Source organism: Stenella coeruleoalba (genome assembly GCF_951394435.1).
Source record: "Stenella coeruleoalba genome assembly, chromosome: 7".
NCBI classification, from domain to species: Eukaryota; Metazoa; Chordata; class Mammalia; order Artiodactyla; family Delphinidae; genus Stenella; species Stenella coeruleoalba.
In genome coordinates this window covers 45,917,435-45,944,014 of record NC_137153.1, presented here as the reverse complement: position 1 = coordinate 45,944,014, position 26,580 = coordinate 45,917,435, and the positions used below count along the sequence as shown (strand labels likewise).

At 37.0% G+C, this 26,580-nt stretch overlaps 1 protein-coding gene across 27 annotated transcripts in view; it reads right to left on the bottom strand.

Annotated features, from left to right (window-relative positions):
• Positions 1-12,778: 12,778 nt before the first annotated feature.
• LOC307189655 (uncharacterized protein) overlaps positions 12,779-26,580 on the bottom strand; it is a 2,229,222-nt gene continuing 2,215,420 nt past the window's right edge. For all 27 annotated transcript variants that reach the window (XR_013829263.1, XR_013829264.1, XR_013829268.1 and 24 more), the window contains 2 exons: positions 13,076-13,187; positions 12,779-12,934 (listed from right to left, as the gene is read on the bottom strand). The gene's annotated coding sequence lies outside the window, so the exon portion shown is untranslated. The remainder of the gene's footprint in view (positions 12,935-13,075; positions 13,188-26,580) is intronic.

Sequence of the window (26,580 nt, the reverse complement as noted above, 5' to 3'; positions counted from 1 at the left end):
CTGCGGTTGTGTCATATATGGCTCTATATTTTTGAGGTTATTTTGTTGTATGTACCTTCTATACTCAATGTGTTGAGCATTTCTTATCATGAAATGATGCACTTTGTCAAGTGCTTTTTTGCATCTCTTGAGATGATCATATGACTTTCCATTCTTTTAATGTGGTGAATCACATTTATTGATTTGTGTGTGTTGAACTAACCCTGAATCCCAGAGATAAATCCAGCTTGGTCATGGTGAATGATCCTTTTAATTTGGTGTTGAATTCGGTGTGCTAATATTTCAGTGAGAAATTTTGCATCCATATTTATTCATCAGGACTATTGGTCTGTAATTTTCTTGTAATATCTTATATGACATTGGTATCAGGTACCAGGGTAATGCTGGCCTTGTAAAATGAGTTTGGGAGTGTTCCCTCTACAATATTTTTTGGAAGAGTTGAAGAATAATTGACATTAATTCTTTTTTAATTCTGGTAGAATTCACCAATGAAACCATCTGGTTCTAGTTTTTCTGTTTGGGGAGTTTTTGATTAACTTATTTAATATATTTAGTCAATATTGTTCTTTTTAGGTTCTTCTCTATTTCTTTACAATTCAATCTCGGTAGATTTTATGTTTCTAGGAGTTTATCAACTTCTTCTAGGTTATCCAGTTTGTTTAAATATAATTGTTCACGATACTCTCACGATCCTTTGTATTTCTGTGGTATCAATTGTAATGTCTCCTCTTCATTTCTGATTTTATTTATTTGAGCCTTCTCTCCATTTTTCTGAGTTAGTCTAGCTAAATGTCCACGTAGTTTATCTTTAAACTGAATCTATACATTCAATCTATAAATTGAATCTATACATGCAGGACCATAGCTTGAAGGTCTAGCTCTTAGGTTCATTAAATCTTTACTACTGTTTTTCTGGTCTCTATTACATTTATTTCTGCTCCAATCTTTGTTATTTCCTTTCTTCTGCTAACTTCGGGCTTAGTTTGTTCTTTTTCTAGTTCCTTAATGCATAAAGTTAGGCTTTTATTTGAGAAATTTCTTGTTTAGTAATGTAGGTGTTTATTGTTATATATTAATACAGATTTGCAGCATCCCGTAAGTTTTGATATGTTGTGCTTCCATTTTAATTTGTTTCAAAATTTTTTATTTCCCTCTTGATTTCTTCTTTGACTCATTGGTTATTCAGTGGTATGTTGATTATTCTCCACATATTTGTGAACTTTACAGCTTCCCTCTTGTTACTGATTTCTAGTTTCATACAATTTTCACCGAAAAGATACTTGGTATGATTTTATCTTGTTAAATTAGTGAAGACTTATTTTGTGACCTATCCTGGAGAATTTTTCATGTACACTTGAGAAGAATGTGCATTCTGCTGATGTTGGATGGAATGTCTGTATATATCTGTTAAATTATGCATTAGACCAGATGGACTTAAGTCCAACATTCCTTATTGATTTTCTGTCTGGATGATCTATTCAGTTTTGAAAGTGCACTATTGAAGTCCCCTATTTTATTGTGTTGTCTCTCCTTTCAAATCTGTTAGCACTTAATACTTTTAAGTGCCCTGATAGTGGGTATACTTATATTTATGATTTTTATATGTTCTTGTTGAATTGAACCCCTTATATTACATAATAATTATCTGTCTCTTGTTACTATTTTTTTGGCTTAAATTCTGTTTTGTATGATATAAATACAGCTACTCCTGCTCTCTCTTGGTTTCCACTTACATAGAATATCTTTTGCCATCCCTTCACTTTGAATGTATTTGTCCTTAAGGATGAGGTGAGGCTTTTGTAGGCAACATATAGTTGGGTCTTATTGTTTTATCTATCCAGCCACTCTATACCTTTTGATTGGAAAATTTAACTTATTAACATTTAGAGTAATTATTGATAGGTGTGATATTTGGCCTTCATCCCCTTTCTTGGCTCACAGCTCACAAAACCCTTGGACTTTCCTGTGATAAGAGTACAGGCATACCTCAGTTGATTGTGCTTCATTTCATGGTGTGGTTTTTTTTTTTTTTTTTTTTTTTTACAAATTGAAGGGTTTTGGCAACCCCGTGTCAAGCAAATCTATTGGCACCATTTTTTTCAACAGTATTTGCTCACTTCGTGTCTCTGTGTCACATATTTGGGTAATTCTCCCAATATTTCAAATCCTGCACCAGCGAATATTACAATTCACTGAAGTCTCAGATGATGGTTAACACTGTTTATCAACAAAGTATGGTTTATCAACAAAGTATGTTTTAATTAAAGTATGTACATTGTTTTTTTTAGACACAGTGCTATTGCACACTTAATAAACAGGCTAGTGTAAACATAACTTTCATATGCACTGGGAAACCAAAAAATTTGTGTGACTGCTTTATTGCAATATTCACTTTATTGCAGTGGTCCTGAACTGAACCTTCAATATCTCTGAGGTATGCTTGTAATGGGAGTGTCTTTTGTAATAATATTTGGTCTTTTGTCCTAGGTTTCTGAGATTACTTCAGAACCATAAAGGAGAAATGGGTGTTTTGTTATTCATAAGAAGCCTCTTCTGCCACAACTGGTTTTATATCAATGAGGTGAGTTCTGGAAAACACCTAAGGATGGGGGCTGGTTGCCAGGGTTAAGAGAGTTGGAACTTTCAGTCCCACACCCTGATTTTCAGGGAGGGGAGAGAGGCTGGAGGTTGAATCTTTATCCAATGATTTAATCAATAAAGCCTCCATAAAACCCCAAAAGGACTGGGGTCATAGAGCTTCAGGGTTGGTGAACATTTGGAGATTTGGGGACAGTGGAACACTTAGAATCTTGTGGGACTGAAGCCTTAAATTATGGTATCTGATGCTATATCTGGGTAGATAGTGTCAGAATTAAGTTAAATTTTAGGACACCCAGATAGTGTTGCAAGCATCGCTTGGTGGTATGGGGAGAAAACCCCCCACACTCATATTGGAAATGGGTTCAGAACCATTTTAATAAGTAAGGACTTACTAATCCCATCTTATTGTTTTCTGTTTGATTTGCAGTTCCATTTTTCTTTCTCAGAAGGAACTGGGTTCTGAACCATATTTAATGGGTAAGGACTTACTAATGTCATCTTATTGTTTTCTGTTTGATTTGTGGTTCCATTTTTCTTTTCTTCCTTTCTTGCTGCCTGCCTTTGGAACTAGATGATTTTCTATATAGTTGTATACTTGGATTTCTTTCTCTTTACCTTTGTGTATCTATTGTAGATTTGTGGTTCCCATGAGATTTACATAAAACATCATATATATATATTGGTCTGTCATATGCTGAACACAATTTAATTTTGAATACAAAAATTCTATCTTTTTACTCTCCCCTTTTACATTTGTAAAACAATATTGTGTATTAACTAATGAATACTGAAGCTATAGCTATGTTTTAATAATCTGTTTCTTTCATTTTATTCTAGAGTTAAGTAGTTAACACATCACTGTGTTACAGTATTAGGGTATTATGAATGTGGCTATATGCTTACTTTTACCAGTGCATTGTATGTTTTTAATTTGCCCGTTAGCGTCCTTTTGTTTCAGCTTGAGGAACTCCTGTTAGCTTTCTTATAATTCAGCCTTAGTGATGGTGAATTCCCTCAGCTTTTGTTTATTATGGAAAGATTTTATCTCATCTTCAATTCTGAGGAACAACTTTTCTGGGTATTCTTTGTTGGCAGTTTCTTCCTTTTAGCACGTTAAATATATCATCCCATTCTCTCCTGGTCTAATAGGTGTCTGCTGAAAAATCTCAGAGCTTTATGAGGGTTCCCTTACATGAGCAAATATTTTTTCTATTGCTGCTTTAAAAATCATTTTTTGGTTTTAGACAATTTTATTATTATGTGTCTTGGAGGAAAAACATTTTGGAGTGAAATTTTGAGGTGACCTATGAGTTTCATGAAATTGGATGTTCAAATTTCTCCCCATATTTGGGAATTCTCAGCGATTATTTCTTTAGATAAACTTTCCAATTCTTTCTCTCTTTGGGACTCCAATAATGCATACATTATTTCTTTTGGTGGTCTCTCATAACCCCTTTAGGCTTTCTTTATTCCTTTTCATTCTTTTTGCTCTTGGAATTGTATCATTTCAATTGATTTGTTTTCTAGCTTACTGATTCTCTTTCCTGCCTGTTGAAGTCTAAGCTATCTATTGAATTCTTCAGTTCAGTCATTGTATTCTTCATGTCCAAAATTTCTGTTTGGTTTTTTTCTGTTTAATACCTCGTTGTTAATACCTCGCTGTTGAGCTTCTAATTTTGTTCTTATATTGTTTCCCTAATAATATCTTTAAAGTGTTTTTCTGTGTTCTTATATCCCTCTAAGCATCTGTAGAACAATTATTTTGAATTATTTGTTGGCCAATTTCTGGATATCTGTTTCTTTGGGGCCAGTTACTGGAGTTTACTGTATTCCCTTGGTGGAGACATGTTTCCATGATTCTTTGTGATCCCTAGAAGCTTCTGTAGGTATCTGCATTTGAAAGAGCAGTCACGTCTTCCAGGCTTCATGGATGAGTTTTGTTAAAGGAAGCCTTTCACTGGTAGAGGGGGAGCACAACTGGATTGTGCTGTGATCATGACTCAAGTGGTACAGGATGACAAGTGTGGGGCACTGTCTGAAGGGGGTTTTAATGTTTCTTCAGTTTAGGCCACTGTGGTTCACAGCATTGATAGGGTTATACTTCTTGGTGAGCACCACAGGGGGACTACAGTGCCTGTAAGGGCTGTTGGGCTTCTAAGTGTCACCTCCAGGACCAGTAGCTAGGGACCAGGGCAGGCACGTATGCAGTGGCAGTGGTCACATGTAGACACTGCCCTGGCTCCCGTAAGTAAGAACAAGGGCCGTCTATGGGCTCCTTTGCATCTGCAGAAAACCTGGGTATTAGTGTACTCTCCTATGGATTTATACTCTATCCCTAGGTAGTCATACTGCACTGGGGATCATGCAGGACCATAGCTTGAAGGTCTAGCTATAAGTAGGCACAGTGTTGCTGGCCATTGACAGAAGGCAGAGTCTGATCCAGACCTGCAAGCAGCTGTGGGAGTACAGGATGTCAGTGTACTCTTCTGTGGCCACATACTCTTTCCCCTGGGTGCACTGCAGTAAGAACCAATGATGAGAGTTAGGCTGGGGACATCCTGGAGCAAAGCTGGAGGGGTTCTCTATAAGTTTATATGATATTGCCAGCCAATAGTAGAAAGCAGGACTTGATCCCTACCCATAAGTAGCTAATAAGTAGCTATGGGGTCCCTGGCTGTCAGGATGTTCACCCAGGGCTTCATAATACCTTCCAGGTATGCTGCAGTGGAAGCCAATGATATGCATCAGGCTGATGGCATGCAGGTGCACAGCTGGATGGCTGAGCCCAGGCACACTATCAATCATTGTGCAGCTGCAGGAACCTGGGCTGGTGAGGGATACAGGCAGCTTACATATCTGCAGCTGCAGAGAGCATAGAAGGCTACCAGTGTGGGTCTGGGTGCATAATGCTCAGGGAGGATGTGAGGTGCATATTAGTGAACATAAATACCTTTGGGGTACCTGGTGAGATCTGTGCAGGCTGCTGGTGACTTCCTCAGTGGCAGAAGCTGCTGAATTTGTCTTTAGAGCCAAGTCTCTGTGAACTGCAATTGCTCCCACTATGTTTGCTGATAATAGCTTCTGCTTTTCTTCCTTTTTCCTAGCTAGCTATTCATGCCATTCTGGGTAGGTGGTACCAAACATTCTGGGTAGGTGGTACCAAAGCGGGACCTTCACATGGTGCTGGGGGAGGCTAGAAAGCTAGTTGCTCACCCCACTTTTCTTTTTCTGGTGAGAGGAACTCTTACTAGTTGGGAAGTTCAGCATTGCTGAACAATGCTGGCTTGCTTAGGGGATGTGATGATACAGGCAAAATTAAGCTGTCTTTCTTCATGTGATTATTTTTAGCATTTTTTTCCATGGTATTGCTAAAACTTCATAAGTGGAGTGTAGAGGTCTCATGGAGCTGTCTAATCATTGCTCAATCTTTGTGTCAGGATAGGGAAGCTGGGATCTCCTATGTCACCATTTTTCAAAGAATTTCGCCTGTATCTTGGCAATGATTTTTGGACATGACATCTAAAGCACAAGCACCAAATGGGACTACATCACATTAAAAGGGTTCTACACAGAAAAAGAAACAACCAGCCAACAAAATGAAAAGACAGACAACCAATGGACTTGGAGAGAATATTTGCAAAACACATATCTGATAAGGGGTTAATATCCAAAATAAATATATAAGAGACATACAACTCAATAGCAAAGAACAAATAATACAGTTTAAAAATGGGGCAAAGGAGCTGAAATAGACAAAAGATATTCAAATGGCCAACAGGGACACAGAAGTGTGCTCAACAAACATCAGTAATTAGGGAAACACAAATCAAAATGAGATGTCACCTCATGCCTTTCAGAATAGCTGTCACTGAAAAGAGAAGAGATAGCAAGCATCAGTAAGGATGCACAGAGGAAGGGAAACCTTGTATACCCTTGGTGGGACTATAAATTGGTACAGCCACTAGGCAAAACAGAATGGATTTTCTTCAAGAAATTTAAAAAGACCTTCTGAGACCTGTACCTGCTGCTCTGGAGAGAAGGCCAGACCCTGACCACGTGCTTCACAGTGGAACAGCAGTCACCCCATGCTGCCTGCTTCTAACCTGGGCCGTGTTGCAGCACTCCAGCTCACTGCCCTCTTTCAACACCTGTGGAGGTGGCCTGGCTCTTAAGGAAAAGGACCTTGACCTCACCTCCTTCCATCAGAAATCACAACTGATGAACAACCATCGATAAAAAAAGACTGGAACCTACCAAAAAAGATATTCTACATCCAAAGACAAAGAAGAAACCACAGTGAGATTGTAAGAAAAGTGCACTTGCAATATAATCAAACCCCATACCCCACAGTGGGCAACCCACAAAGTGGAGAATAATTATACTGCAGACGTTCTCCCATGGGAGTGAGAGTTCTCAGCCCCATGTCAGCCTCCCAGGCATGGGGGTCTGGCAGCAGAAGGAGGAACCCCCCAGAGCATTTGGCTTTGCAGGCCAGCAGGGTTTGATTGATTGTAGGAGCTCCACAGGACTGGAAGAAACAGAGACTCCACTCTTACAGGGCACAGAGAAGGTCTCATGTGTACTGGGACCCAGGGCAAAAGCAGTGACTTCACAGAAGCCTGGGCCACATCTACCTGCTGGTCTTGTGGAGAGGGAGTGGTGGCTTTCTCTGGGACATAAAGGCTGGTGGTGAACATATCCAGGAGTACTCATCTGCAGGCTGACATCTTGCTTGGTTCATCCGCACCAAGACCTGGCCCTACCCAACAGCCTGTAGGCTCTAGTGCTGGGACATCTTAGGCCAAACAATGAATAGGGCAGGAACACAGCCCCACCTATCAAGAGACAGGCTCCCTAAAGATTTCCTCAGCCACCTCTCTAGACATACCGTTAGACATGGCCCTGCCCACCAGAGGGCCAAGACATAGCTCCACTGACCAGTGGGCAGGTGCTGGCACCTCCCACGGGAAAGCCTGCACAGGTCTCTAGACCAGCCTCACCCACCAGGAGGCAGACACCAGAAGCAAGAAAACTACAATCCCACAGCCTGTGGAACTGAGTCTGCACACACTGGTCAGAACCTACCCTGGGACCAGCTGGTCCCTGGTGCTTAGGTGATGAGAGGGGAGAGTACTGCTGGGACACATAGGACATCCCCTACAGAGGGCCACTTCTCCAAGGTCGAGAAATATAACTAACTAACTTTCCACATATATAAAAATTTAGACAAAATGAGACAGAAGAGGAATATGCTCCAGATGAAGGAACAAGATAAAAACCCAGAACAACAACTAAGTGACATGGAGATAGATAGGCAATCTATCTATCTAAGAAAGAGTTCAGAGTAATGATCATAAAGATGATCTAATAACTCAGGAAAAGAATGGATGCACAGAGTGAGAAGTTACAAGAAGTTTTTAACAAAGAGTTAGAAAATATAAAGAGCAACCAGAGTTGAAGAATACAATAACTAAATGAAAAATACACTAGAAGGAATCAATCGCAGAATAAATGAGGCAGAAGAACATATAAGTAAGTAAGCTGGAAAACAGAGTGGCAGAAATCAATGCCATGGAACAGAATGAAGAAAAAAGAATGCAAAGAAATGAGGACAGTTTAAGAGACCACTAGGACAATGTCAGAAGCACCAACATTCGATTTGAGGGGGTCCAGGAGAAAGGGCCTAAGAAAATATTTGAAGAGATAATAGCTGAAATGGCCCCTAACATGGGAAAGGAAACAGTCATCCAACTCCAGGAAGCACAGAGTAACCCATACAGGATTAACCCAAGGAGGAATATGCCAAAACACATAGTAATCAAATTGACAGAAATTAAAGAGAAAATATAGAAAGCAATGAGGGAAAAGCAACAACTAACCTTATGCAGGGGGTGGGTATTTTATCGGCTGATTTCTCAGCATAAACTCTGCAGGCCAGAAGAGAGAGAGTGGCAGGATTGATATATTTAAAGTGATGAAAGGGAAAAACCTACAACCAAACTCTACCCAGCAAGGCTCTTGTTCAGATTTGATGGGGAAACCTAAAGCTTTACAGACATGCAAAAGCTAAAAGAATTCAGCACCACTATACTGGTTTACAGCGAATGCTAAAGGAATTTCTCTAGGCAAAAAAGAAAAGGGCACAACCAGAAACAAGAAAATGAGAAAGCTCACTGGTAAAGGCAAACATACCATAAATATAGGAAATCATCCACACACAAATATGATATCTAAACCAGGAATTGAGAGGGGAGGAGAATACAAATGCAGGCTATCTGAAATGCATTTGAAATTAAGAGATCAGCAACTTAAATCAATCCTGTATATATAGACTGCTATATCAAAACCTCACACTCACCACAAGTCTAAATTCTATGATAGATATACACACAAAAAAGAAAAAGGAATCCAAATACAACACTAAAGAAACTCATCAAATTAGAAGAAAAAAGAGCTACAAAAACAAATCCAAAACAATTAACAAAATGGCAATAAGAACATACATACTGATAATTACCCTACATGTAAAACTGTTAAATGCTCCAACCAGACTGGCTGAATGAATACAAAAACAAGACCCACATATATGATGTCTACTAGAGACCCACTGCAGACCTAGAGACACATTCAGATTGAAAATGAGGGGATGGAAAGAAATTCCATGCAAATGGTAATCAAAAGAAAGCTGGAGTAGCAATTCTCATGTCAGACAAAATAGACTTTAAAATAAAGACTGTTACAAGAGAAAAAGAAGGACACTATATAATGATCAAGGGATCAATCCAAGAAGATATGATGATTGTAAATGTATATGCACCCAACATAAGAGCACCTCAATACATAAGGCAGATGTTCACAGCCATAAAAGGAGAAATCAATGGTAAGAAAATAGTGGGGAACTTTAACACACCACTTTCATCAAAGGACAGATCATCCAGACAGAAAATCAATAAACACAGGCTTTAGATGATACATTAGATCACATGGACTTAATTTATAGAGCATCCCATCCAAAAGCAGCAGAATACACATTCTTTTCAAGTGTGCATGGAACATTCTCCAGTATAGATCATATGCTGGGCCACAAAGCAAGCCTCAGTAAATTTTCGAAAACTGAAATCTTATCAAGCATCTTTTCTGACCACAACAATATGAGATTAGAAATCAACTACAAATGAAAACACGATGATCCAAAACCTGTGTGACACAGCAGAAGCAGTTCTAGGAAAGAAGTTTATAGCAATACAAGCTTACCTCAGGAAACAAGAAAAATCTCATATAAACAACCTAACCTTACACCTAAAGCAACTAGAGAAAGATGAAGAGACAAAACCCAACGTTAGTAAAAGGAAAGAAATCATGAAGATCACAGCAAAAATAAATGAAATAGAGATGAGTAAAACAATAAAGATCAATGAAACAAAAAGGTGGTTCTTTGAAATATAATTGACAAACCTTAAGCCAGATTCATCAAGAAAAAAAGGGAAAGTGCTCAATTCAATAAAATTAGAAATGAAAAAAGAGAAGTTACAACCCCTACCACAGAAATACAAAGGGCTATAAGAGACAAGCAATTATGGCCATAAGAGACAAGCAATTATATGTCAATAAAATGGACAACGTAGAAGAAATGGACAAATTCTTAGAAAGGTACAATCTCCCAAGACTTGAAGCAAGAAGAAATAGAAAATATGAACAGACCAATTACAAGCACTGAAACTGAATCTTTGATTTTAAAACTCCCAATAAATAAAAGTCTAGGACAGACGACTTCACAGGTGAATTCTATCAAGAGAAGGGGGTAACACCTATCCTTCTGAAACTCTTCCAAAAAATTGCAGAGGAAGGAACACTTAAAACTCATTCTAAGAGGCCACTATCACTCTGATATCAAATCCAGACAAAGATATCACACAAAAAAGAAAATTACAGGTCAACATCACTGATGAACATAGATGCAGAAATCCTCAACAAAATACTAGCAAACCAAATCCAAAAATACATTAAAAGGATCATACACCATGATCAAGTGGGATTTGTCCCAGGGATTCAAAGATTTTTCAATATCTGCAAATAAATCAGTGTGACACATCACATTAACACATTGAAGAATAAAAACCATATGATCGTCTCAGTAGATGCAGAAAAAGCTTTTGACAAAATTCAACACCCATCTATCATAAAAACTCTCCAGAAAATGGGCACAGACAGAACCTACCTCAACATAATAAAGGCTATTAATGACAAACCCACAGCTAACATCATACTCAATGGGGAAAAGCTGAAAGCATTTCCTCTGAGATCAGGAACAAGGCAAGGATGTCCACTCTTGCCACTTTTATTCAACCTAGATTTGGAAATCCTAGCCATAGGAATCAGAGAAGAAAAAGAAATAAAAGGAATCCAAATCAGAAAAGAAGTAAAACTGTAACTGTTTGCAGATGACATGATACTCTACACAGAAAATCCCAAAGATGCTACCAAAAAATGACTAGAGCTCATCAATGAATTCAGTAAAGTTGCAGGATACAAAATAAATACGCAGAAATCTGTTGCATTTCTATACACTAGCAATGAAAAATCAGAAAGAAAGAAAACAATCCCTCTTACCGTAGCATGTGAAAGAATAAAATACCTAGGAATAAACCTATCTAAGGAGGCAAAAGACTTGTACTCTGAAAACTATAAGATGCTGGTGAAAGAAAATAATGATGACACAAACAGATGGAAAGCTATACCATGTTCTTGGATTGTTAAAATCAGTACTGCCAAAATGACTATACTACCCAAGGCAATCTACAGATTCAATGCAATTCCTATCAAATTTCCAATGGCATTTTTCACAGAACTAGAACAAAAAATTTTAAAATTTGTATGGAAACACGAAAGACCCCGAATAGCCAAAGCATTCCTAAGAAAGAAAAACAGAGCTGGAGGAATCAGGCTGTCTGACTTCAGACTATGCTACAAAGCTAGAGTTATCAAAACAGTAAGGTACTGGCACAAAACCAGAAATATAGGTCAATGGAACAGGCTAGAAAGCCCAGAAATAAACTCACGCACCTATGGTCAATTAATCTATGACAAAGGAGGCAAGAATATACCATGGAGAAACGACAGTCTCTTTAATAAATGGTGCTGCGAAAACTGGACAGCTACATGTAAAAGAATGAAATTAGAACACTAACACCATACACAGAAATAAACTCAAAATGCATTAAAGACCTAAATATAAGACCATAAATCTCTTAGAGGAAAACATAAGCAGAACACACTTTGACATAAATTGCAGCAATATCTTTTTTGATTCACCTCCTAGAGTAATAAAAACAAAAATAAACAAATGGAACCTATTTAAATTTGAAACCTTTTGCAAAGCAGAGGAAACCATAAACAAAACAAAAAGACAACTTACTTATAGAATGGGAGAAAATGTTTTTAAATGATGTGATGGACAAGGGATTAATTTGCAAATACAAAAACAGCTCATAGAGCTCAATAACAAACAACAGACAACCCAATCAAAGAATGGGTAGATGATCTAAATAGACATTTCTCCAAAGAAGACATACAGATAGCTAAGAGGCACATAAAGAGATGCCCAACATCGCTAATTATTAGAGAAATGGAAATCAAAACTACAGTGAGGTATCACCTCACACCCATCAGAATGGCTATCATCAAAAAGTCTGCAAATAATAAATGCTGGAGAGGGTGTGGAGAAAAATGAACCCTCCTACACTGTTGGTGGAAATGTAAATTGATACAGCCACTATGGAGAATAGTATGGATGTTCATTAAAAAATTAAAAATAGAGCTACCATATGATCCTGCATTCCCACTTCTGGGCATATATCCAGAGAAAACCAGAATTCAAAAAGATACATGCACCCCACTGTTCACAGCAGCACTATTCATAATAGCTAAGACGTGGAAGCAACCTAAGTGTCCATCAACAGATGAATGGATAAAGATGTGGTATACATACATGATGGACTATTACTCAGCTATAAAAGAGAAATAATGCCATTTGCAGCAACATGGTAGGACCTAGAGATTATGATACTAAGTGGAGTAAGCCAGACAGAGAAAGACAAATATCACATGATATCTCTTATATGTGGAATCTAAACAAATTATACAAATCAACTTATTAACAAAACAAATAGACTGACAGACACAGAAAGCAAACATATGGTTACCTAAGGGGAAAGTTTGGAGGGATAAATTAGGAGTTTAGGATTAACATATACATACTGCTATATGTAAAATAGATAATCAACAGTGACTCACTGTATAGCACATGGAACTCTACTCAATATCTTGTAATAACCTATAATGGAAGAGAATATAAAAAAAAATATACATATATATGTATAATTGGATCACTTTGCAGTTATATCTGAAACTAACAAAACATTGTAAATCAACTATATTTCAATAAAATTTTTTAAAAATAAGTTAAAAGAATTACCCTATGATCCAGCAATCCTACTTCTGAGTATATGTATCCAAAGAGGTAGAAATCACAGTCTCATAGAAGTATCTGTACTCCAATGTTCATTGCAGCATTACTTATAATAGACCTGTGACAAGACACAGAAATACACTGAGTGTCAGAGAGATGAATGAAGAAATGTGGTACACAAAATAGAATACTATTCAGCCATAGAAAAGAAGGCAATCTTGCCATTTGTGATAGCATAATGCCCTCAATGTCCATCTGTGTTAAGTGAAATGAGTCAGACAAAGAAAGACAAATACTATATTTCATTAAATGTGGAATCTAAAAAAGCCACTCATTGAAACAGATCAGATTTGTTTTGGGCAGCTGTGGGATTTGGGGGTGAGAGAGTGAAGTAAAGGTGGCTAAAATTCCAGTTATAAGACAAATAATTTCTAGGGATGTAATGTACAACATCGCATGTCTATAGTTAACAATATTTTATACTTGAAAGTTGCTAAGAGTAAATCTTAAAAGTACTCATCACAAGGAAGGAAAAAAATGTAGCTATGTGAGGTGATAGATGTTAACTAATCCTATTGTGGTAATCATTTTGCAATATATATATATATATATATATAAAATCATTATGTTTTATACCTTAAACTTGTAGAATGTTATATGTCAAATATATTGCATCAAAACAGGGAAAAAAGTATCACAAAATGAAAACTTTTATAGTTTTTCTTAGTAATTAATAATGTTTCATTATCTTATTTTTAGAGTTTAGCTCTAAGGAAAGGGAAGGGAAGAAATTCTTATTGAGTGGTTAATAGTAGTAAAGTCCTGTGTACAAACATTTTGGGTTAAAATCTAGTGAGGTATAAAATATTTTTAAAAAATTTACAGATATGAAAGATATGACTAAGACATTTTCTCAAGGTCACACAATAATGAAATTCAAAGATGTTTATCCGATTAAAAATTTATACTCTTTCCTATCTACGACCTACCTCCCTGTTATTGAACATTTTAATGGTTCTCTACCTCTTCATAAAGATATGATTGTCTCTTCACTCATTGACTCATTCTTTCAAAAACAAATAAAAAAACCTGTCCTTCCAATCACTGATTCATTCATTCTTTCAAGAAGAAATTTTTGGTATCCATTATGTTTTATACACTGTGCTTCTTTTACCTAGTTGCTTGGAATACAAAATGAACAAGCTTGTTTCATCATGGAGATATTAGTCACAGCAGTTGGCCTAATTCTGACTTGAGTGATTCCATTATCACATGCTTAAATCTTTCTTCTCAGGAAGGGAAATGATTAAACATGACAGTTTCACTTTCACTTTTTGCAGCTAAGCTGCTGTTGTGCACCCTCTTAGAGATGTATCTACTTTAGAGAAGATGAACTGATGTGAGCACTTTGTAGGTGTTCAAATATTAAACAATTCATAAGCTACTTGAGGATTTAATACAGGGACTTGGAGCTCCCTTGGGTTCTCAGGACTTGTTGCTCAAAAAAAATATATTTTGCATTTTAAAGAAAAGGTAAAATTCTAAATGCTTTCTACTTCCAGAGTATATTGCAATCTAAATTTATTCAACTGTGCTGCTATATTTAAGTAAATTCATCAGCTTGTTATATTTAACATTTAGCTGAACCTTTTAGTGCTGTAATAAGAATAGTATTATCAAAATATGTAGAAGAAATTGTACATCATGATTACAAAAAGGCAGTGTCAATCATCTCATGAATTTTTCTTGGCTGTCCTCCCTTGGAAGTTACATAGGACCTACAATTATACCTCTAGATGCAAAAAGCACCAGATTCTGAAAGTTACAGCATTAGTAAATGGATAGTTGCATGAGGCAACATTGTTGAATATTCAGTTGACCCTTCAACAATGTGGGGGTTAGGAGTGCTGACCCCTACACAGTTGAAGATTCATGTGGAACTTTTGATTCCCCTAAAACTTAACTACTAATAGCCCTATTGTTGACCAGAAGACTTACAGATAACATAAGCAGTTGATTAACACATATTTTATGTTTTGTATATTAAATACTGTATTCTTACAATAAAGTAAGCTAGAGAAAATGTTATTAAGAAAATTATAAGGAAGAGAAAATATATTTACTGTACTGTAAGTTTATGGTCTCTGTTTACAAGATGAACCACTTGTCAGTACCTACATCAATATTGTCTTGTATTATACAAAACATTACAGATGTTATCTATATTACTAACACTAGACATCAAAAATGAAAAGATGTAAAAAAGAAATTCATATTTATCTATAGATGTAACAATTCATGAATTGATAACAAAGAAGCAGTAATATGATTGCTTTATGGGAGCCTAGTATAATCAATATGATTGCTTCACAGTAACCCAGCCTCTACATTAATGAATGAATCATTGTAAAATTTACATGGCATACAGTATTACAGTCATATTCATAATATAGTTTTGGAAACTGTTAACATTTTAAAAAAATACTGTTGACCTGTGATGATAGGCTGATATGCAGTTTCTCCAATTAGGAGAGATAGAGGCATACTGCCCAATAGTGTAATTCTTTGAAAGCAAAGCTATAAAACAGTAAGAAAACTAGCACATTAATAATTTTACATTAAATGTCACTCACTTTTTGACTATGTAAGGACAGACTAATCTCTACAGGCACACTTTTTCAATATATTTATTTATTGAAAAAATATCTGTGTATAAGGGGACCCATGCAACTCAAACATCAACTATATCTACTTAATATAAGGGTTACAAGAAATAAGAAATATCTCCATGTCTAAGTTCAGTGTGATCAACCTTCAGTAAATAAATGTCAGGAATATTTTTTGTTAAAATTATAGGGAAGAAGATGATAATGCAATGGAAGGCTAGTTTTTGAATTTTTAAGAATCCTCACATAAAAACAAACAGAACTGGATAGAAAAAACAAAAATCTGTGGATAATAAGTATCCATACAAGCCCCTGGAGACAAATTATTAAAGACTTGTAAGACCTGTGTGTAACAATGGTTGTGTGGAAAATATCAGCGGGAACTAACATGACATTTGAAAAGCCTAAGAAAAGAAGAATCCCTAAAATCCAACAGTTACTCCTCGGAAAGCACAGCAGCAAAACACAAGATTTATATGGTTAAGTAAATTAGATTGTAATGAGATATTTAAGACAGCTACACTTTATGTAACAATAAAATGGAGTAACATATGTAAGGTACTCAAAAGAAAATGAGAACCAAGGATTTCCTACTCAGCAACACTGATCATCAGCTGAAACCCATATGGTTTTTGCCTACCGCATTCTTCATTGCATGCCAGATACCTATGTCAGTCTTAATTGGGCTAGAAAAGCCTGTGAAATCTCAAAACTGACCCATGAGGACATCTCTTCAGGGAAGGGCTCCACACGGAGGAAAAATTTCTGGGAATGGAATCAAAATTGAGTAGGACAGAGACAATAGAGAGAAAAATTCTAGATAAAAGTGGAGAAAAAAATATAGCCAGGAAATCTCAGAAAGCAAGCTGCCATATTTTTAAAGTACAAAAACAAGAATAAAGGGAGCTTTGTACATTATAAAAACTACCTTAAAACATACTTTCTGGTAAAAATTTGGAAAACTCAATTCATGTAAATATAAGCAACACAAAAATATTAAGACCAGATACCATATAAGCTACAAGTATAAGAAAATATAAAATAGACTAAGGAGCAGAATAATAGTCTTTCAGAAAAACTATGCATGCCAGAAAAGCATTCCCAGAAAACATTAAGAATCTAATGTATATTTCAAGATAAGCTGAGTAGGTTAAATATTTATTCAGGCATGAAATTATAGATAAAAATGCAGAAACAAGATGATAGAAGTTAAGAATTATAAATTTTTAAAAAATCATAAGAATACTGTAAAAGCAGTACAGGAGCAAATAAACAGAACATAATACCTCAATAGCAACTGATAGTACAAAATAAGGAAATTTAATAGATTAAAAAGAGGTAAAAAAATTGAGAAAAGTAACAGTTATTGAAGGCAAGAACAAGCAAAGAAAATCTAACATATGGATAACAGTAGTAACTGAAGAAGAATGTCTCATCAAGGACATAGAATACATAAAAATATATTAAAACTATAATTCAAAAAACTAAAAAAGTTTCTATTGCCCTTTTTAAAAGAGAAAACATAATATCTGAAACTGTTAACCCAGAATGACCAACAAATTTTTGTAAAATGATTGAACTTAATAGAAAAAGAAAATAGAAAACTTGGGCCATTCAAGCGACAAAGCACAAGGCTTACACAAGAAAGTAAGTTATCATGAGATATTAAGACTGCTACACCTTATACTACAGTAAAATGGGATAACATTTTTACAGTACTTAAAAAAAAGAAAACGTGAGACAAGGATTTCTTACTCAGCAAAACTGATCTTCATTTTGAAAGGCTATCAACTATTATTAATGTACAAGTATTAATAAGATATTGTTGTCATGAGACTTTCCTCAATTATCTGTTAGTGAAAGAGATTTGGGCAATGATAAAAACTAGAAAGGTACTGACCTAAGGACTGGTGGTAGGAGTTATATACATAGTTACTTACAGAAGTAAAATGAAGTCTTAAAGAATTTATAGCACGTAATGGCTGTATTATCTGCTATTGTAGACACAGTGTGAACATGAAAGTGTGGAGAGAATGTGAAGAAATCATATGCAAAAAAATGTTTAAACTGTTTTCAGTAACCATCATTGATATTGACATTAATCATTCTCAATCTGTTCACATGTAATATGCTATAAAGCAAAATGAGTAATCATGGAATATTCTAATTCTACCACCTTCTGTATTCTTCAGAACCAAGATCTCTGTGTGGAAGAAAGAGGATATGTACAGATACAATATGAATATAATATAGAAAAGATTAAGTGAAAACCCTACAATTAGTTATGAATTAGAACTGTATTAGAATGTATTAGTAGTGTGAGTAGGAACTCATGAAATTTTGTTCCTTTTACCTATATTTATACTTTTTTTTTTTTTTCTTTGCAGTACGTGGGCCTCTCACTGTTGTGGCCTCTCCCATTGTGGAGCACAGGCTCCGGACACGCAGGCTCAGCGGCCATGGCTCACGGGCCTAGCTGCTCCGCGGCATGTGGGATCCTCCCAGACTGGGGCACGAACCTGTGTCCCCTGCATCGGCAGGCGGACTCTCAACCACTGCGCCACCAGGGAGGCCCACATCTATCTTTTTAAAGTCTTTTTCTCTCCATCTCTCTATTCCTCTCTTCCACATATAGGAGATATATATATTTTCTGATGATTGTATATACATATACATTGTATGCACATATATATCCTGTACATTATCTTTAAAGGAAGTAGCAATGAGCATCCATATTGTTTTCTTAAATTACCATTTCCCTTTAAAGGAATCCAGGGCTAACATAGAATTGGCCATGTGTTAAGATGAGCCCAGATCAACTTCTCATACCAGATTATAAGGTAGCTATCAACAAATGTTAATGCCCTGTCTAAAGAACCAAAAGGCCATAGGAAGCAATTTTGGAAGAGTACCACTGTCCAAAGAGGGGATATTTTGAATGTCATGAATAAGAATTGCTATGGATGGAGCCCCACAATGGTGTGCTAGTTTCTGCTTTATAACAAAGTGAATCAGTTATACATATATGTATGTTCCCATATCTCTTCCCTCTTGTGTCTCCCTTCCTCCCACCCTCCCTATCCCACCCCTCCAGGCTGTCACAAAGCACTGAGCTGATCTCCCTGTGCTACGCGGCTTCTTCCCACTAGCTATCTACCTTACATTTGGTAATGTATATATGTCCATGCCTCTCTCTTGCTTTGCCACAGCTCACCCTTCCCTCTCCCCATATCCTCAAGTCCATTCTCTAGTAGGTCTGTGTCTTTATTCCTGTCTTACCCCTAGGTTCTTCATGACATTTTTTTCTTAAATTCCATATATATGTGTTAGCATACGATATTTGTCTTTCTCTTTCTGACTTACTTCATTCTGTATGACAGACTCTAGGTCTATCCACCTCATTACAAATAGCTCAATTTCATTTCTTTTTATGGCTGAGTAATATTCCATTGTATATATGTGCCACATCTTCTTTATCCATTCATCCGATGATGGACACTTAGGTTGTTTCCATCTCCGGGCTATTGTAAATAGAGCTGCAATGAACATTTTGGTACATGACTCTTTTTGAATTATGGGTTTTTTAGGGCATATGCCCAGTAGTGGGATTGCTGGGTCATATGGTAGTTCTATTATTAGTTTTTTAAGGAACCTCCATACTGTTCTCCATAGTGGCTGTACCAATTCACATTCCCACCAGCAGTGCAAGAGTGTTCCCTTTCACCAAATATGTTTAAATCTCAGTTTATAACCATATTTAAAAAAAACATAATTGGTCAGCTTTTGAGGATGACAGAAATCAATTTTCATATAAACCAGGTAAATGACATGTAAGAATCAAACATTTTTAGGTGTCTTTTTCTACATTGTGGATATTCAAATTATAAATGAGGAAGAATGTCACCTTATAAAATATTTGTTAGTAATTAAAAAAAAATAACAATGAAAATAGAGCCATCTTGAAAACTTCTTGAATTAGTGGATCTAGACATTGAGCCCCTATGCATTTTAACATCCAAAGAGAGTGAAAATCCAAACACGTGCCTCCTAAGGGAGGAGCACAAGTGAATCTATATCCTTGCCAAAGAGACTGTACTTGATTTGGTCATGCCATTGGGTCCATTGCCAATTTGAAATAACTAAAGATGAGTGAATAAATTGCTACCATGCACCATGAATACACAATGAACACAATCCAGACTGTGAGACATTCTAGATTAAATGGCCTAATACTGTAAACAGATAAAAATGATAAGGAAAATAAAGGACTAGAAATCTTTAGGTTAAAAGAAACAAATTATCAAGATAGTAAAGAGGCAAAACAAAGCTATAATACCTAGAAATATATACTTAGGTGATGAATTAAAAAAAAAATGCCAGGAAGTGATTGCTAGTTAAGTCAGGATAGTAGTTACTTTTGAGCAATTGAAGAATGTGTGATTGATATTTGCACGAACAAGGGCTTCTGGGTTTCCTGACAATGTTCCTGGGCTGAGTAATGATTACATGTGTCCATTTAATAATGTTTCACTGCACTATTCATTTCTGTGTAGATTTCTGTATCTGTATATAATTTTACAATAAAAAGGCAAAATAAAAATTCAAGTAAAATGACAGTTTGTTTTGTTTTGTTTTTTGCAGTACACGGGCCTCTCACTGCTGTGGCCTCTCCCGTCGCGGAGCACAGGCTCCGGACGTACAGGATCAGCAGCCATGGCTCACAGGCCCAGCCGCTCCGCAGCATGTGGGATCCTCTCGGACCAGGGCACGAACCCATGTCCCCTGCATCAGCAGGTGGACTCTCAACCACTGCGCCACCAGGGAAGCCCAGTTTTTTTTTTTTTTTAAAGAATGTCTAGACCAATGCGTATTGCACTGAGAGGGCCCCCCCGCCCTCAAGACTATCATTTCTCCAGTGGGAAAAAGAAAGCCCAGTGTGGACGTACAATTCCCTCACCATTACATGTTGCTTTCCAGGGGGCCTGCTCTAGTTGTACCTCACAGGGATCACAGGGAAATCTGAAGGGCTTGACCACTGTGAATCAATGTGATTGAGAAGAGGGGTATGGTTTACAGTACCTAACAACTCCCAAGTAGAAATCCTACTAGCAGCTTTGCTCATCTGAAGAAGCAAGACAGTGGTGTACTGACCAGCAAACTTGATGGGACATAGGTCTGCCTGATTTTGGATGCCAAACCGAGAACCTTGCTAGCCTTGGACCTTGGTTTGCCTCTCTATCCAGGCAGGAAAGCTAATTCATAACCCCATCTTCTGGTGAGTATAGTACCCAGTCCTGACCACTGAAGAAGCCTGACCAGAAAATCCTGGCAACTGTGGATCCTATCCTGTGACCTTACTTGGGTAGAGAACCAGGCCAGGAGAGAATAGATGATATATTCAAAATATTAAAACTAAAACAAAAATGTCAACCAAGGATACTATACCCATCAAAGCTGTCCTTCAGAAATGAAGGAAAGATAAGACTAACAAAAGGTGAGGGAGTTAATCAACTCTAGATCTGCCTTGCAAGAAATGCTGAAGGGAGTACTTCAAGTAGAAATAAAAGGACATTAATTAACATTATAAAAACCTATGAAGATAGAGTAGAATTCACTGGTAATGGATATATAATCAAAGTCAGATCTCTAATAATAATAATTATGGTGCATAATTCACTTACAACTCTAGTTTAAAAGTTAAAAAAAAGTGTATTAAAAATAATTATAACTGCAATAATTTGTTATTGGGTACATAATACATAAACTGTAATAATAATGTGAAGTGTAAGGGGGTAGAGTAGTAAAAATGTAAAGTTTAGAAATACTATTTAAGATGTTACCAGTTTAAATTAAGGTGTTATAATTTAAATATATTTTATGTAAGCCACATGGTAATTACAAATGAAAAACCCAAAGGAGTCATAAAAAGAAACTGATAAAGAGGCCAAAGCATACTGATATCAAAAGTCATCAAATTATGCAAGAGGATAGCAGGGTAAGGAGCAAGGAACAATTGATTTACAAAACAGAGAACAATTTACAAAATGGCAATAGTAAGTCCTTAACTATCAATAATTACTTTAAAAACATGGTTCAAAAGGATACATGCACCCCAATGTTCATTGCTGTGTTGTTTTCAATAGCCAAGACATGGAAGCAATCTAAATGTCAATCGACAGATGAATGGATAAAGAAGATATGGTACATATGGAATATAACTCAGCCATTAAAAAGAATGAAATAATACCATTTGCAGCAATGTGATTGGACCTGGAGACTATCATACTAAGTGAAGTAAGTCAGACAGAGAAAGACAAATATCATATGATATCACTTATATGCGGAATCTAAAAAAATATACAAATGAACTTATTTACAAAACAGAAACAGACTCACAGACTTAGAGAATGAATTTATGGTTACCATGGGGAAAGGGTGGGAGGAGGGATAGGAGTATGGGATTGACATGTACACACTGTTATATTTAAAATAGATAACCAACAAGGACCTACTGTATAGCACAGGGAATGCTGCTCAGTATTCTGTAATAACCTAAATGGGAAAAGTATTTGAAAAAGAATAGACACATGTACATGTGTAACTGAATCACTTTGCTGTACACCTGAAACAAACACAGCATTGCTAATCAATTATGCTCCAATATAAAAATAAAATTTTTTTTAAAAAGTTAGTTTCTTATAGGCAACATATTGTTAGATCTTGGTTTATATTTATTCATTCAGTCACTCTTTCTTTTGATTGGAGAAAGCCCATTAACTTTTTTTTTTTAATTTAGGAGCACCTAAATATATAAGGCAGATACTAACAGAACTAACAAGAGAAATTACCATCAATACAATAATAGTTGGGTAATTTAACACTTCATTCTCAAAAATGGATAGATTATCCAGACAGAGAATAAAAGAGGACCCTCACAGATTTGAAGAACACTATAAACCAAATGAACCTAACAAACATATCCAGAATATTTTACCTAACAACAGCAGGATACACAGGCTTTTTAAGCCCCCATGGAATATTTGTTAGGATAGATCATATGTTAGGCCACAAAACATGTCTTTGCAAATTTAAGAAGATTAAAATCATACCAAGTATCTTCTCTGACCACAATGGTATGAAACAAGAAATCAGTAATAGGAGAAAAACTGGAAAACTCACGAATACATGAAAATTAAACAACACTCTGCTGAACAACCAATGGACAACAAAAGAAATTAAGGGGAAATTTCAAAAATACTTAAGACAAATAAAAGTGGCAATACAACATACCAAAACTTATGGGATGGAGCAAGAGCAGTTTTAAGAGGGATGTTTATAACCACCAATGCAAACATAAAAAAAAACAGAAATACCTCAAACAACCTAACTTTACACCTCATGGAATGAGAAACAGAAGAACAAATTAAAGTTGAAAGTTAAGAGATGGAAAAATGTTAAATATAAGAGCAGGAAAAAATGATATACAGAACAGGCAAACAATAGAAAAGATTAAAAATCCAAGAGTTGATTATTTGAAAAGATAAACAAAATTGAAAAATCCTTAGTTAGACAAACCAAGAAAAAAAGAGAGGACCCAAATCAACAACATTATAAATGAAAGAAGAGACATAACAACTGATATCACTGACATGCAAAGGATAATAGAGCCTACTATGAACAACTACATGCCAAAAAACTGGACAACCTAGAAATTCTTAGAAATTCATAGAAACATACAACCTGCCTAGACTGAGTCAGGCAGAAATAGAAAGTCTGAATAGATCAGTTACTATCAAGGAGACCAAATCAGGAATCACAAACCTCCAAAAACAAAAACACCCAGGAACAGATGGTTTTGCTAGTGAATTCTACCAAACATTTAAAGAAGAATAATTAATACCAATCTTTCTTAAACTCTCCCAGAAATTCAAAGAGGAGGGTACATTCCCAAACTCATTTTACAAGGCCAGCATTACCCTGATACCAATGTCAGATAAGAGATTACAAGGAAAGAAAACTACAGGCCAATATTCTTCATGAATATAGATACAGAAATTTGCAACAAAGTTTTAGCATACTGAATTCAGCAGCACGTCAAAAGCATCATACACCATATTAAAGTGGGATTCATGCTTGGGAGGCAAGGATAGTTCAACATAAGCAAATCAATAAATGTGATTCACCACATTGATAGAAGAAAAGATAAAATTTATATGATCATCTCAATGTATGCAGAAAAAGCATTTCACAAAATTCAATATCCATTCATGATAAGAACTGTCAACCAATTAGATACAGAAGAAACATACCTCAACATAAAGAAGGCCATAGAAGACAAGTCCACAGCTAACATAATACTCACCAGTAAAAGGTAGGAAGTCTTCTCTCTAAGGTCAGGAACAAGACAAGAATGTCTACTCTTACCACACTTATTCAATATAGTACTAGTTAGGCTTCAGAATTGGAAAGAAAGAAGTAAAATTGTCTCTGTCTACAGATGGTGTGATTTTATATATAGAAAATTCCAAAGATTCCACCAAAAAAACCGCTAGAACTAGTCAACAAATTTAGTAAAGTTGCAGCATATAAAACCAACATACAAAAATAAGTAACATTCCTATACATTAAAACAAACTTTCTGAATAAGAAATAAATAAAATGCTCTCATTTACAATAGCATCAAGAGAATAAATACTTAAAAATAAACTAAACCAAGTAGGTAAAGACCTCTACACTGAAAACTATAAGACATTGATAAATGACATAGAAGAACACACACACAAAATGCAAAGATATCTTGTATCATGGATTAGAAGAATTAATATTGTTAGGATGTATATACTATACACAGCCATCTACTGATAGAGATTACACTGAATCTAAATTCCAATGTCATTTTTTACAGAAGTAGAAAAAACAATCTTAAAATTCAAATGAAACCACAAAAGATTCCAAATAACCAAAGTAATCCCCAAAAGAAGAACAAAGCAGAAGGTATTAGACCTCCTGATTTCAAACTGTATTACAAAGCTATATAGTAAGCAGTATGGTTCTGTATAAAAATAGACACCTAGACCAGTATAACAGAATCAAGAGCCCAGAAATAAATCCATACCTATACAGTCAACTACTTATTTGACAAGAGAGTCAAGAATACCAAATGAGAAAAGACAGTCTCTTCAATAAATGGTGCTGGTAAAATTGGATATTCACTTATAAAAGAAAGAAACTGGACCCTGTCTTTCACCACTCACAAAATTAACTCAAAATGTAAGACCTGAAACCATAAAACTCCTAGAAAAAAACGTATAGAAAAATTTCTTGACTGGGGTCTTGGAAACAATTTTTTTAATACAACATCTAAAGCACCAGCAACAAAATCTAAAATTAACAAGTGGGAATACCTCAAGCTAAAATGATTCCATCCAGCAAAAGAAAGAATCAACAAAATGGAAAAGCAACCTAAGGAACTAGTGTGCCTGCTGGATGCTGGTGGGGGAACTTGACGCCCAAGGAGATGGGAGGAACTCCCGAGTGACAAGGTAGGATGTGGGGGAAGTAAGGGGGAAGGAAAAGTGGAGGCAGGACAGGACCCACATCCCTGAGGGGTGGCTGGGAGGGGGAGAGGGGTTCCCTTGCCTGGAGGGACCCCAGGGGCTCAGAGGATCAGGGGGGAGCACACCTAGCGTTTCCCCTGCCCAATTGGGCCCTAGGAAGCCTGCAGGGCTTCCGGGCTGGGTCCTCTACCCTCCAATGCCCCCTCTGGGTTGCAGTGGTCCTAGGGGAGTAGGAGGGAGGCAGGGGAGAAGAGGAGAAGTGGACAGGAGGGGCCCTCCAGAATCGGAGGATCAGGGGAGGTGCAGAGGGCATTTCCCCTGTCCACTCGGGCCTCGGGAAGCCTGCAGGGCTCCTGGGCCTGGTCCTCCATTTTCTGGGGCCCCCTCTGGCCTTGTAGGTCCTAGGGACATGGGAAGGAGAGAGGAGGAGTGAAGAGGAGGTGAGGTGGATGGTGGAGGGGGAACCCTCCAGGACTGGAGGATCAGGGGAGGCGTGGAGGGTATTTCCCCCACCCATTCAGGCCCTGGAAAGCCTGCTGGGCTCCTGGGCATGGTCCTCCATTCTCCAAAGACCCTTCTGGTTGCAGGGGTCCTCGGGGTGTAAGAGGGAGGGAGGGGGGTGGAAGAGGAGGAGAGGCAGACAGGGAGGGGCCCTTTGGGATCAGAGGATCAGGGGAGGTGTGAAGGGTGTTTTGCCTACCCATTCACCCCAGAAGCCTGTTGGGCTTCAGGGTCTGGTCCCCTGGCTTCTGGGGCCCCTCAGGCCGAGTGGCTCCTAGGGGCATAGGAGGGAGGCAGGGGGAAGGAGGAGAGAGGCCAGTGGGGAGGGGCTCTCTGGGACTGAAGGATGGGGGGAATGTGCCTAGCATTTCCCCCACCCACTCAGGCCCAGTGAGCCGGCTGGGGTCCTGGACCTGGTCCTCTGACCTCCAAGGCCTGAGGCACTCCTGGGGCTCTCCTGCTGTGTTGAGCCTAAGCTTCACCCACCCAGGGCCTTTTCTGGCCCTGTGGGTCCTAAGCATAGGCCCCACCCACTGCCTAAACCCCAGCCCTGCCTAAGCCCCGCCCCACAGCCAAGGGATTTTCCAATTTTTTTAAACATTTTATTTAGTTAGTTAGTTATTTTTATATAGCAGGTTCTTATTAGTTATCTATTTTATACATATTAGTGTATATATGTCAATCCCAATCTCCCAATTCATCTCACCACCACCCCCAACCCCCTGCCTTTTTACTATTTTGATTCTATACTATTGCTTTTTTTTACAATTTTCCTCTATTTTTACTA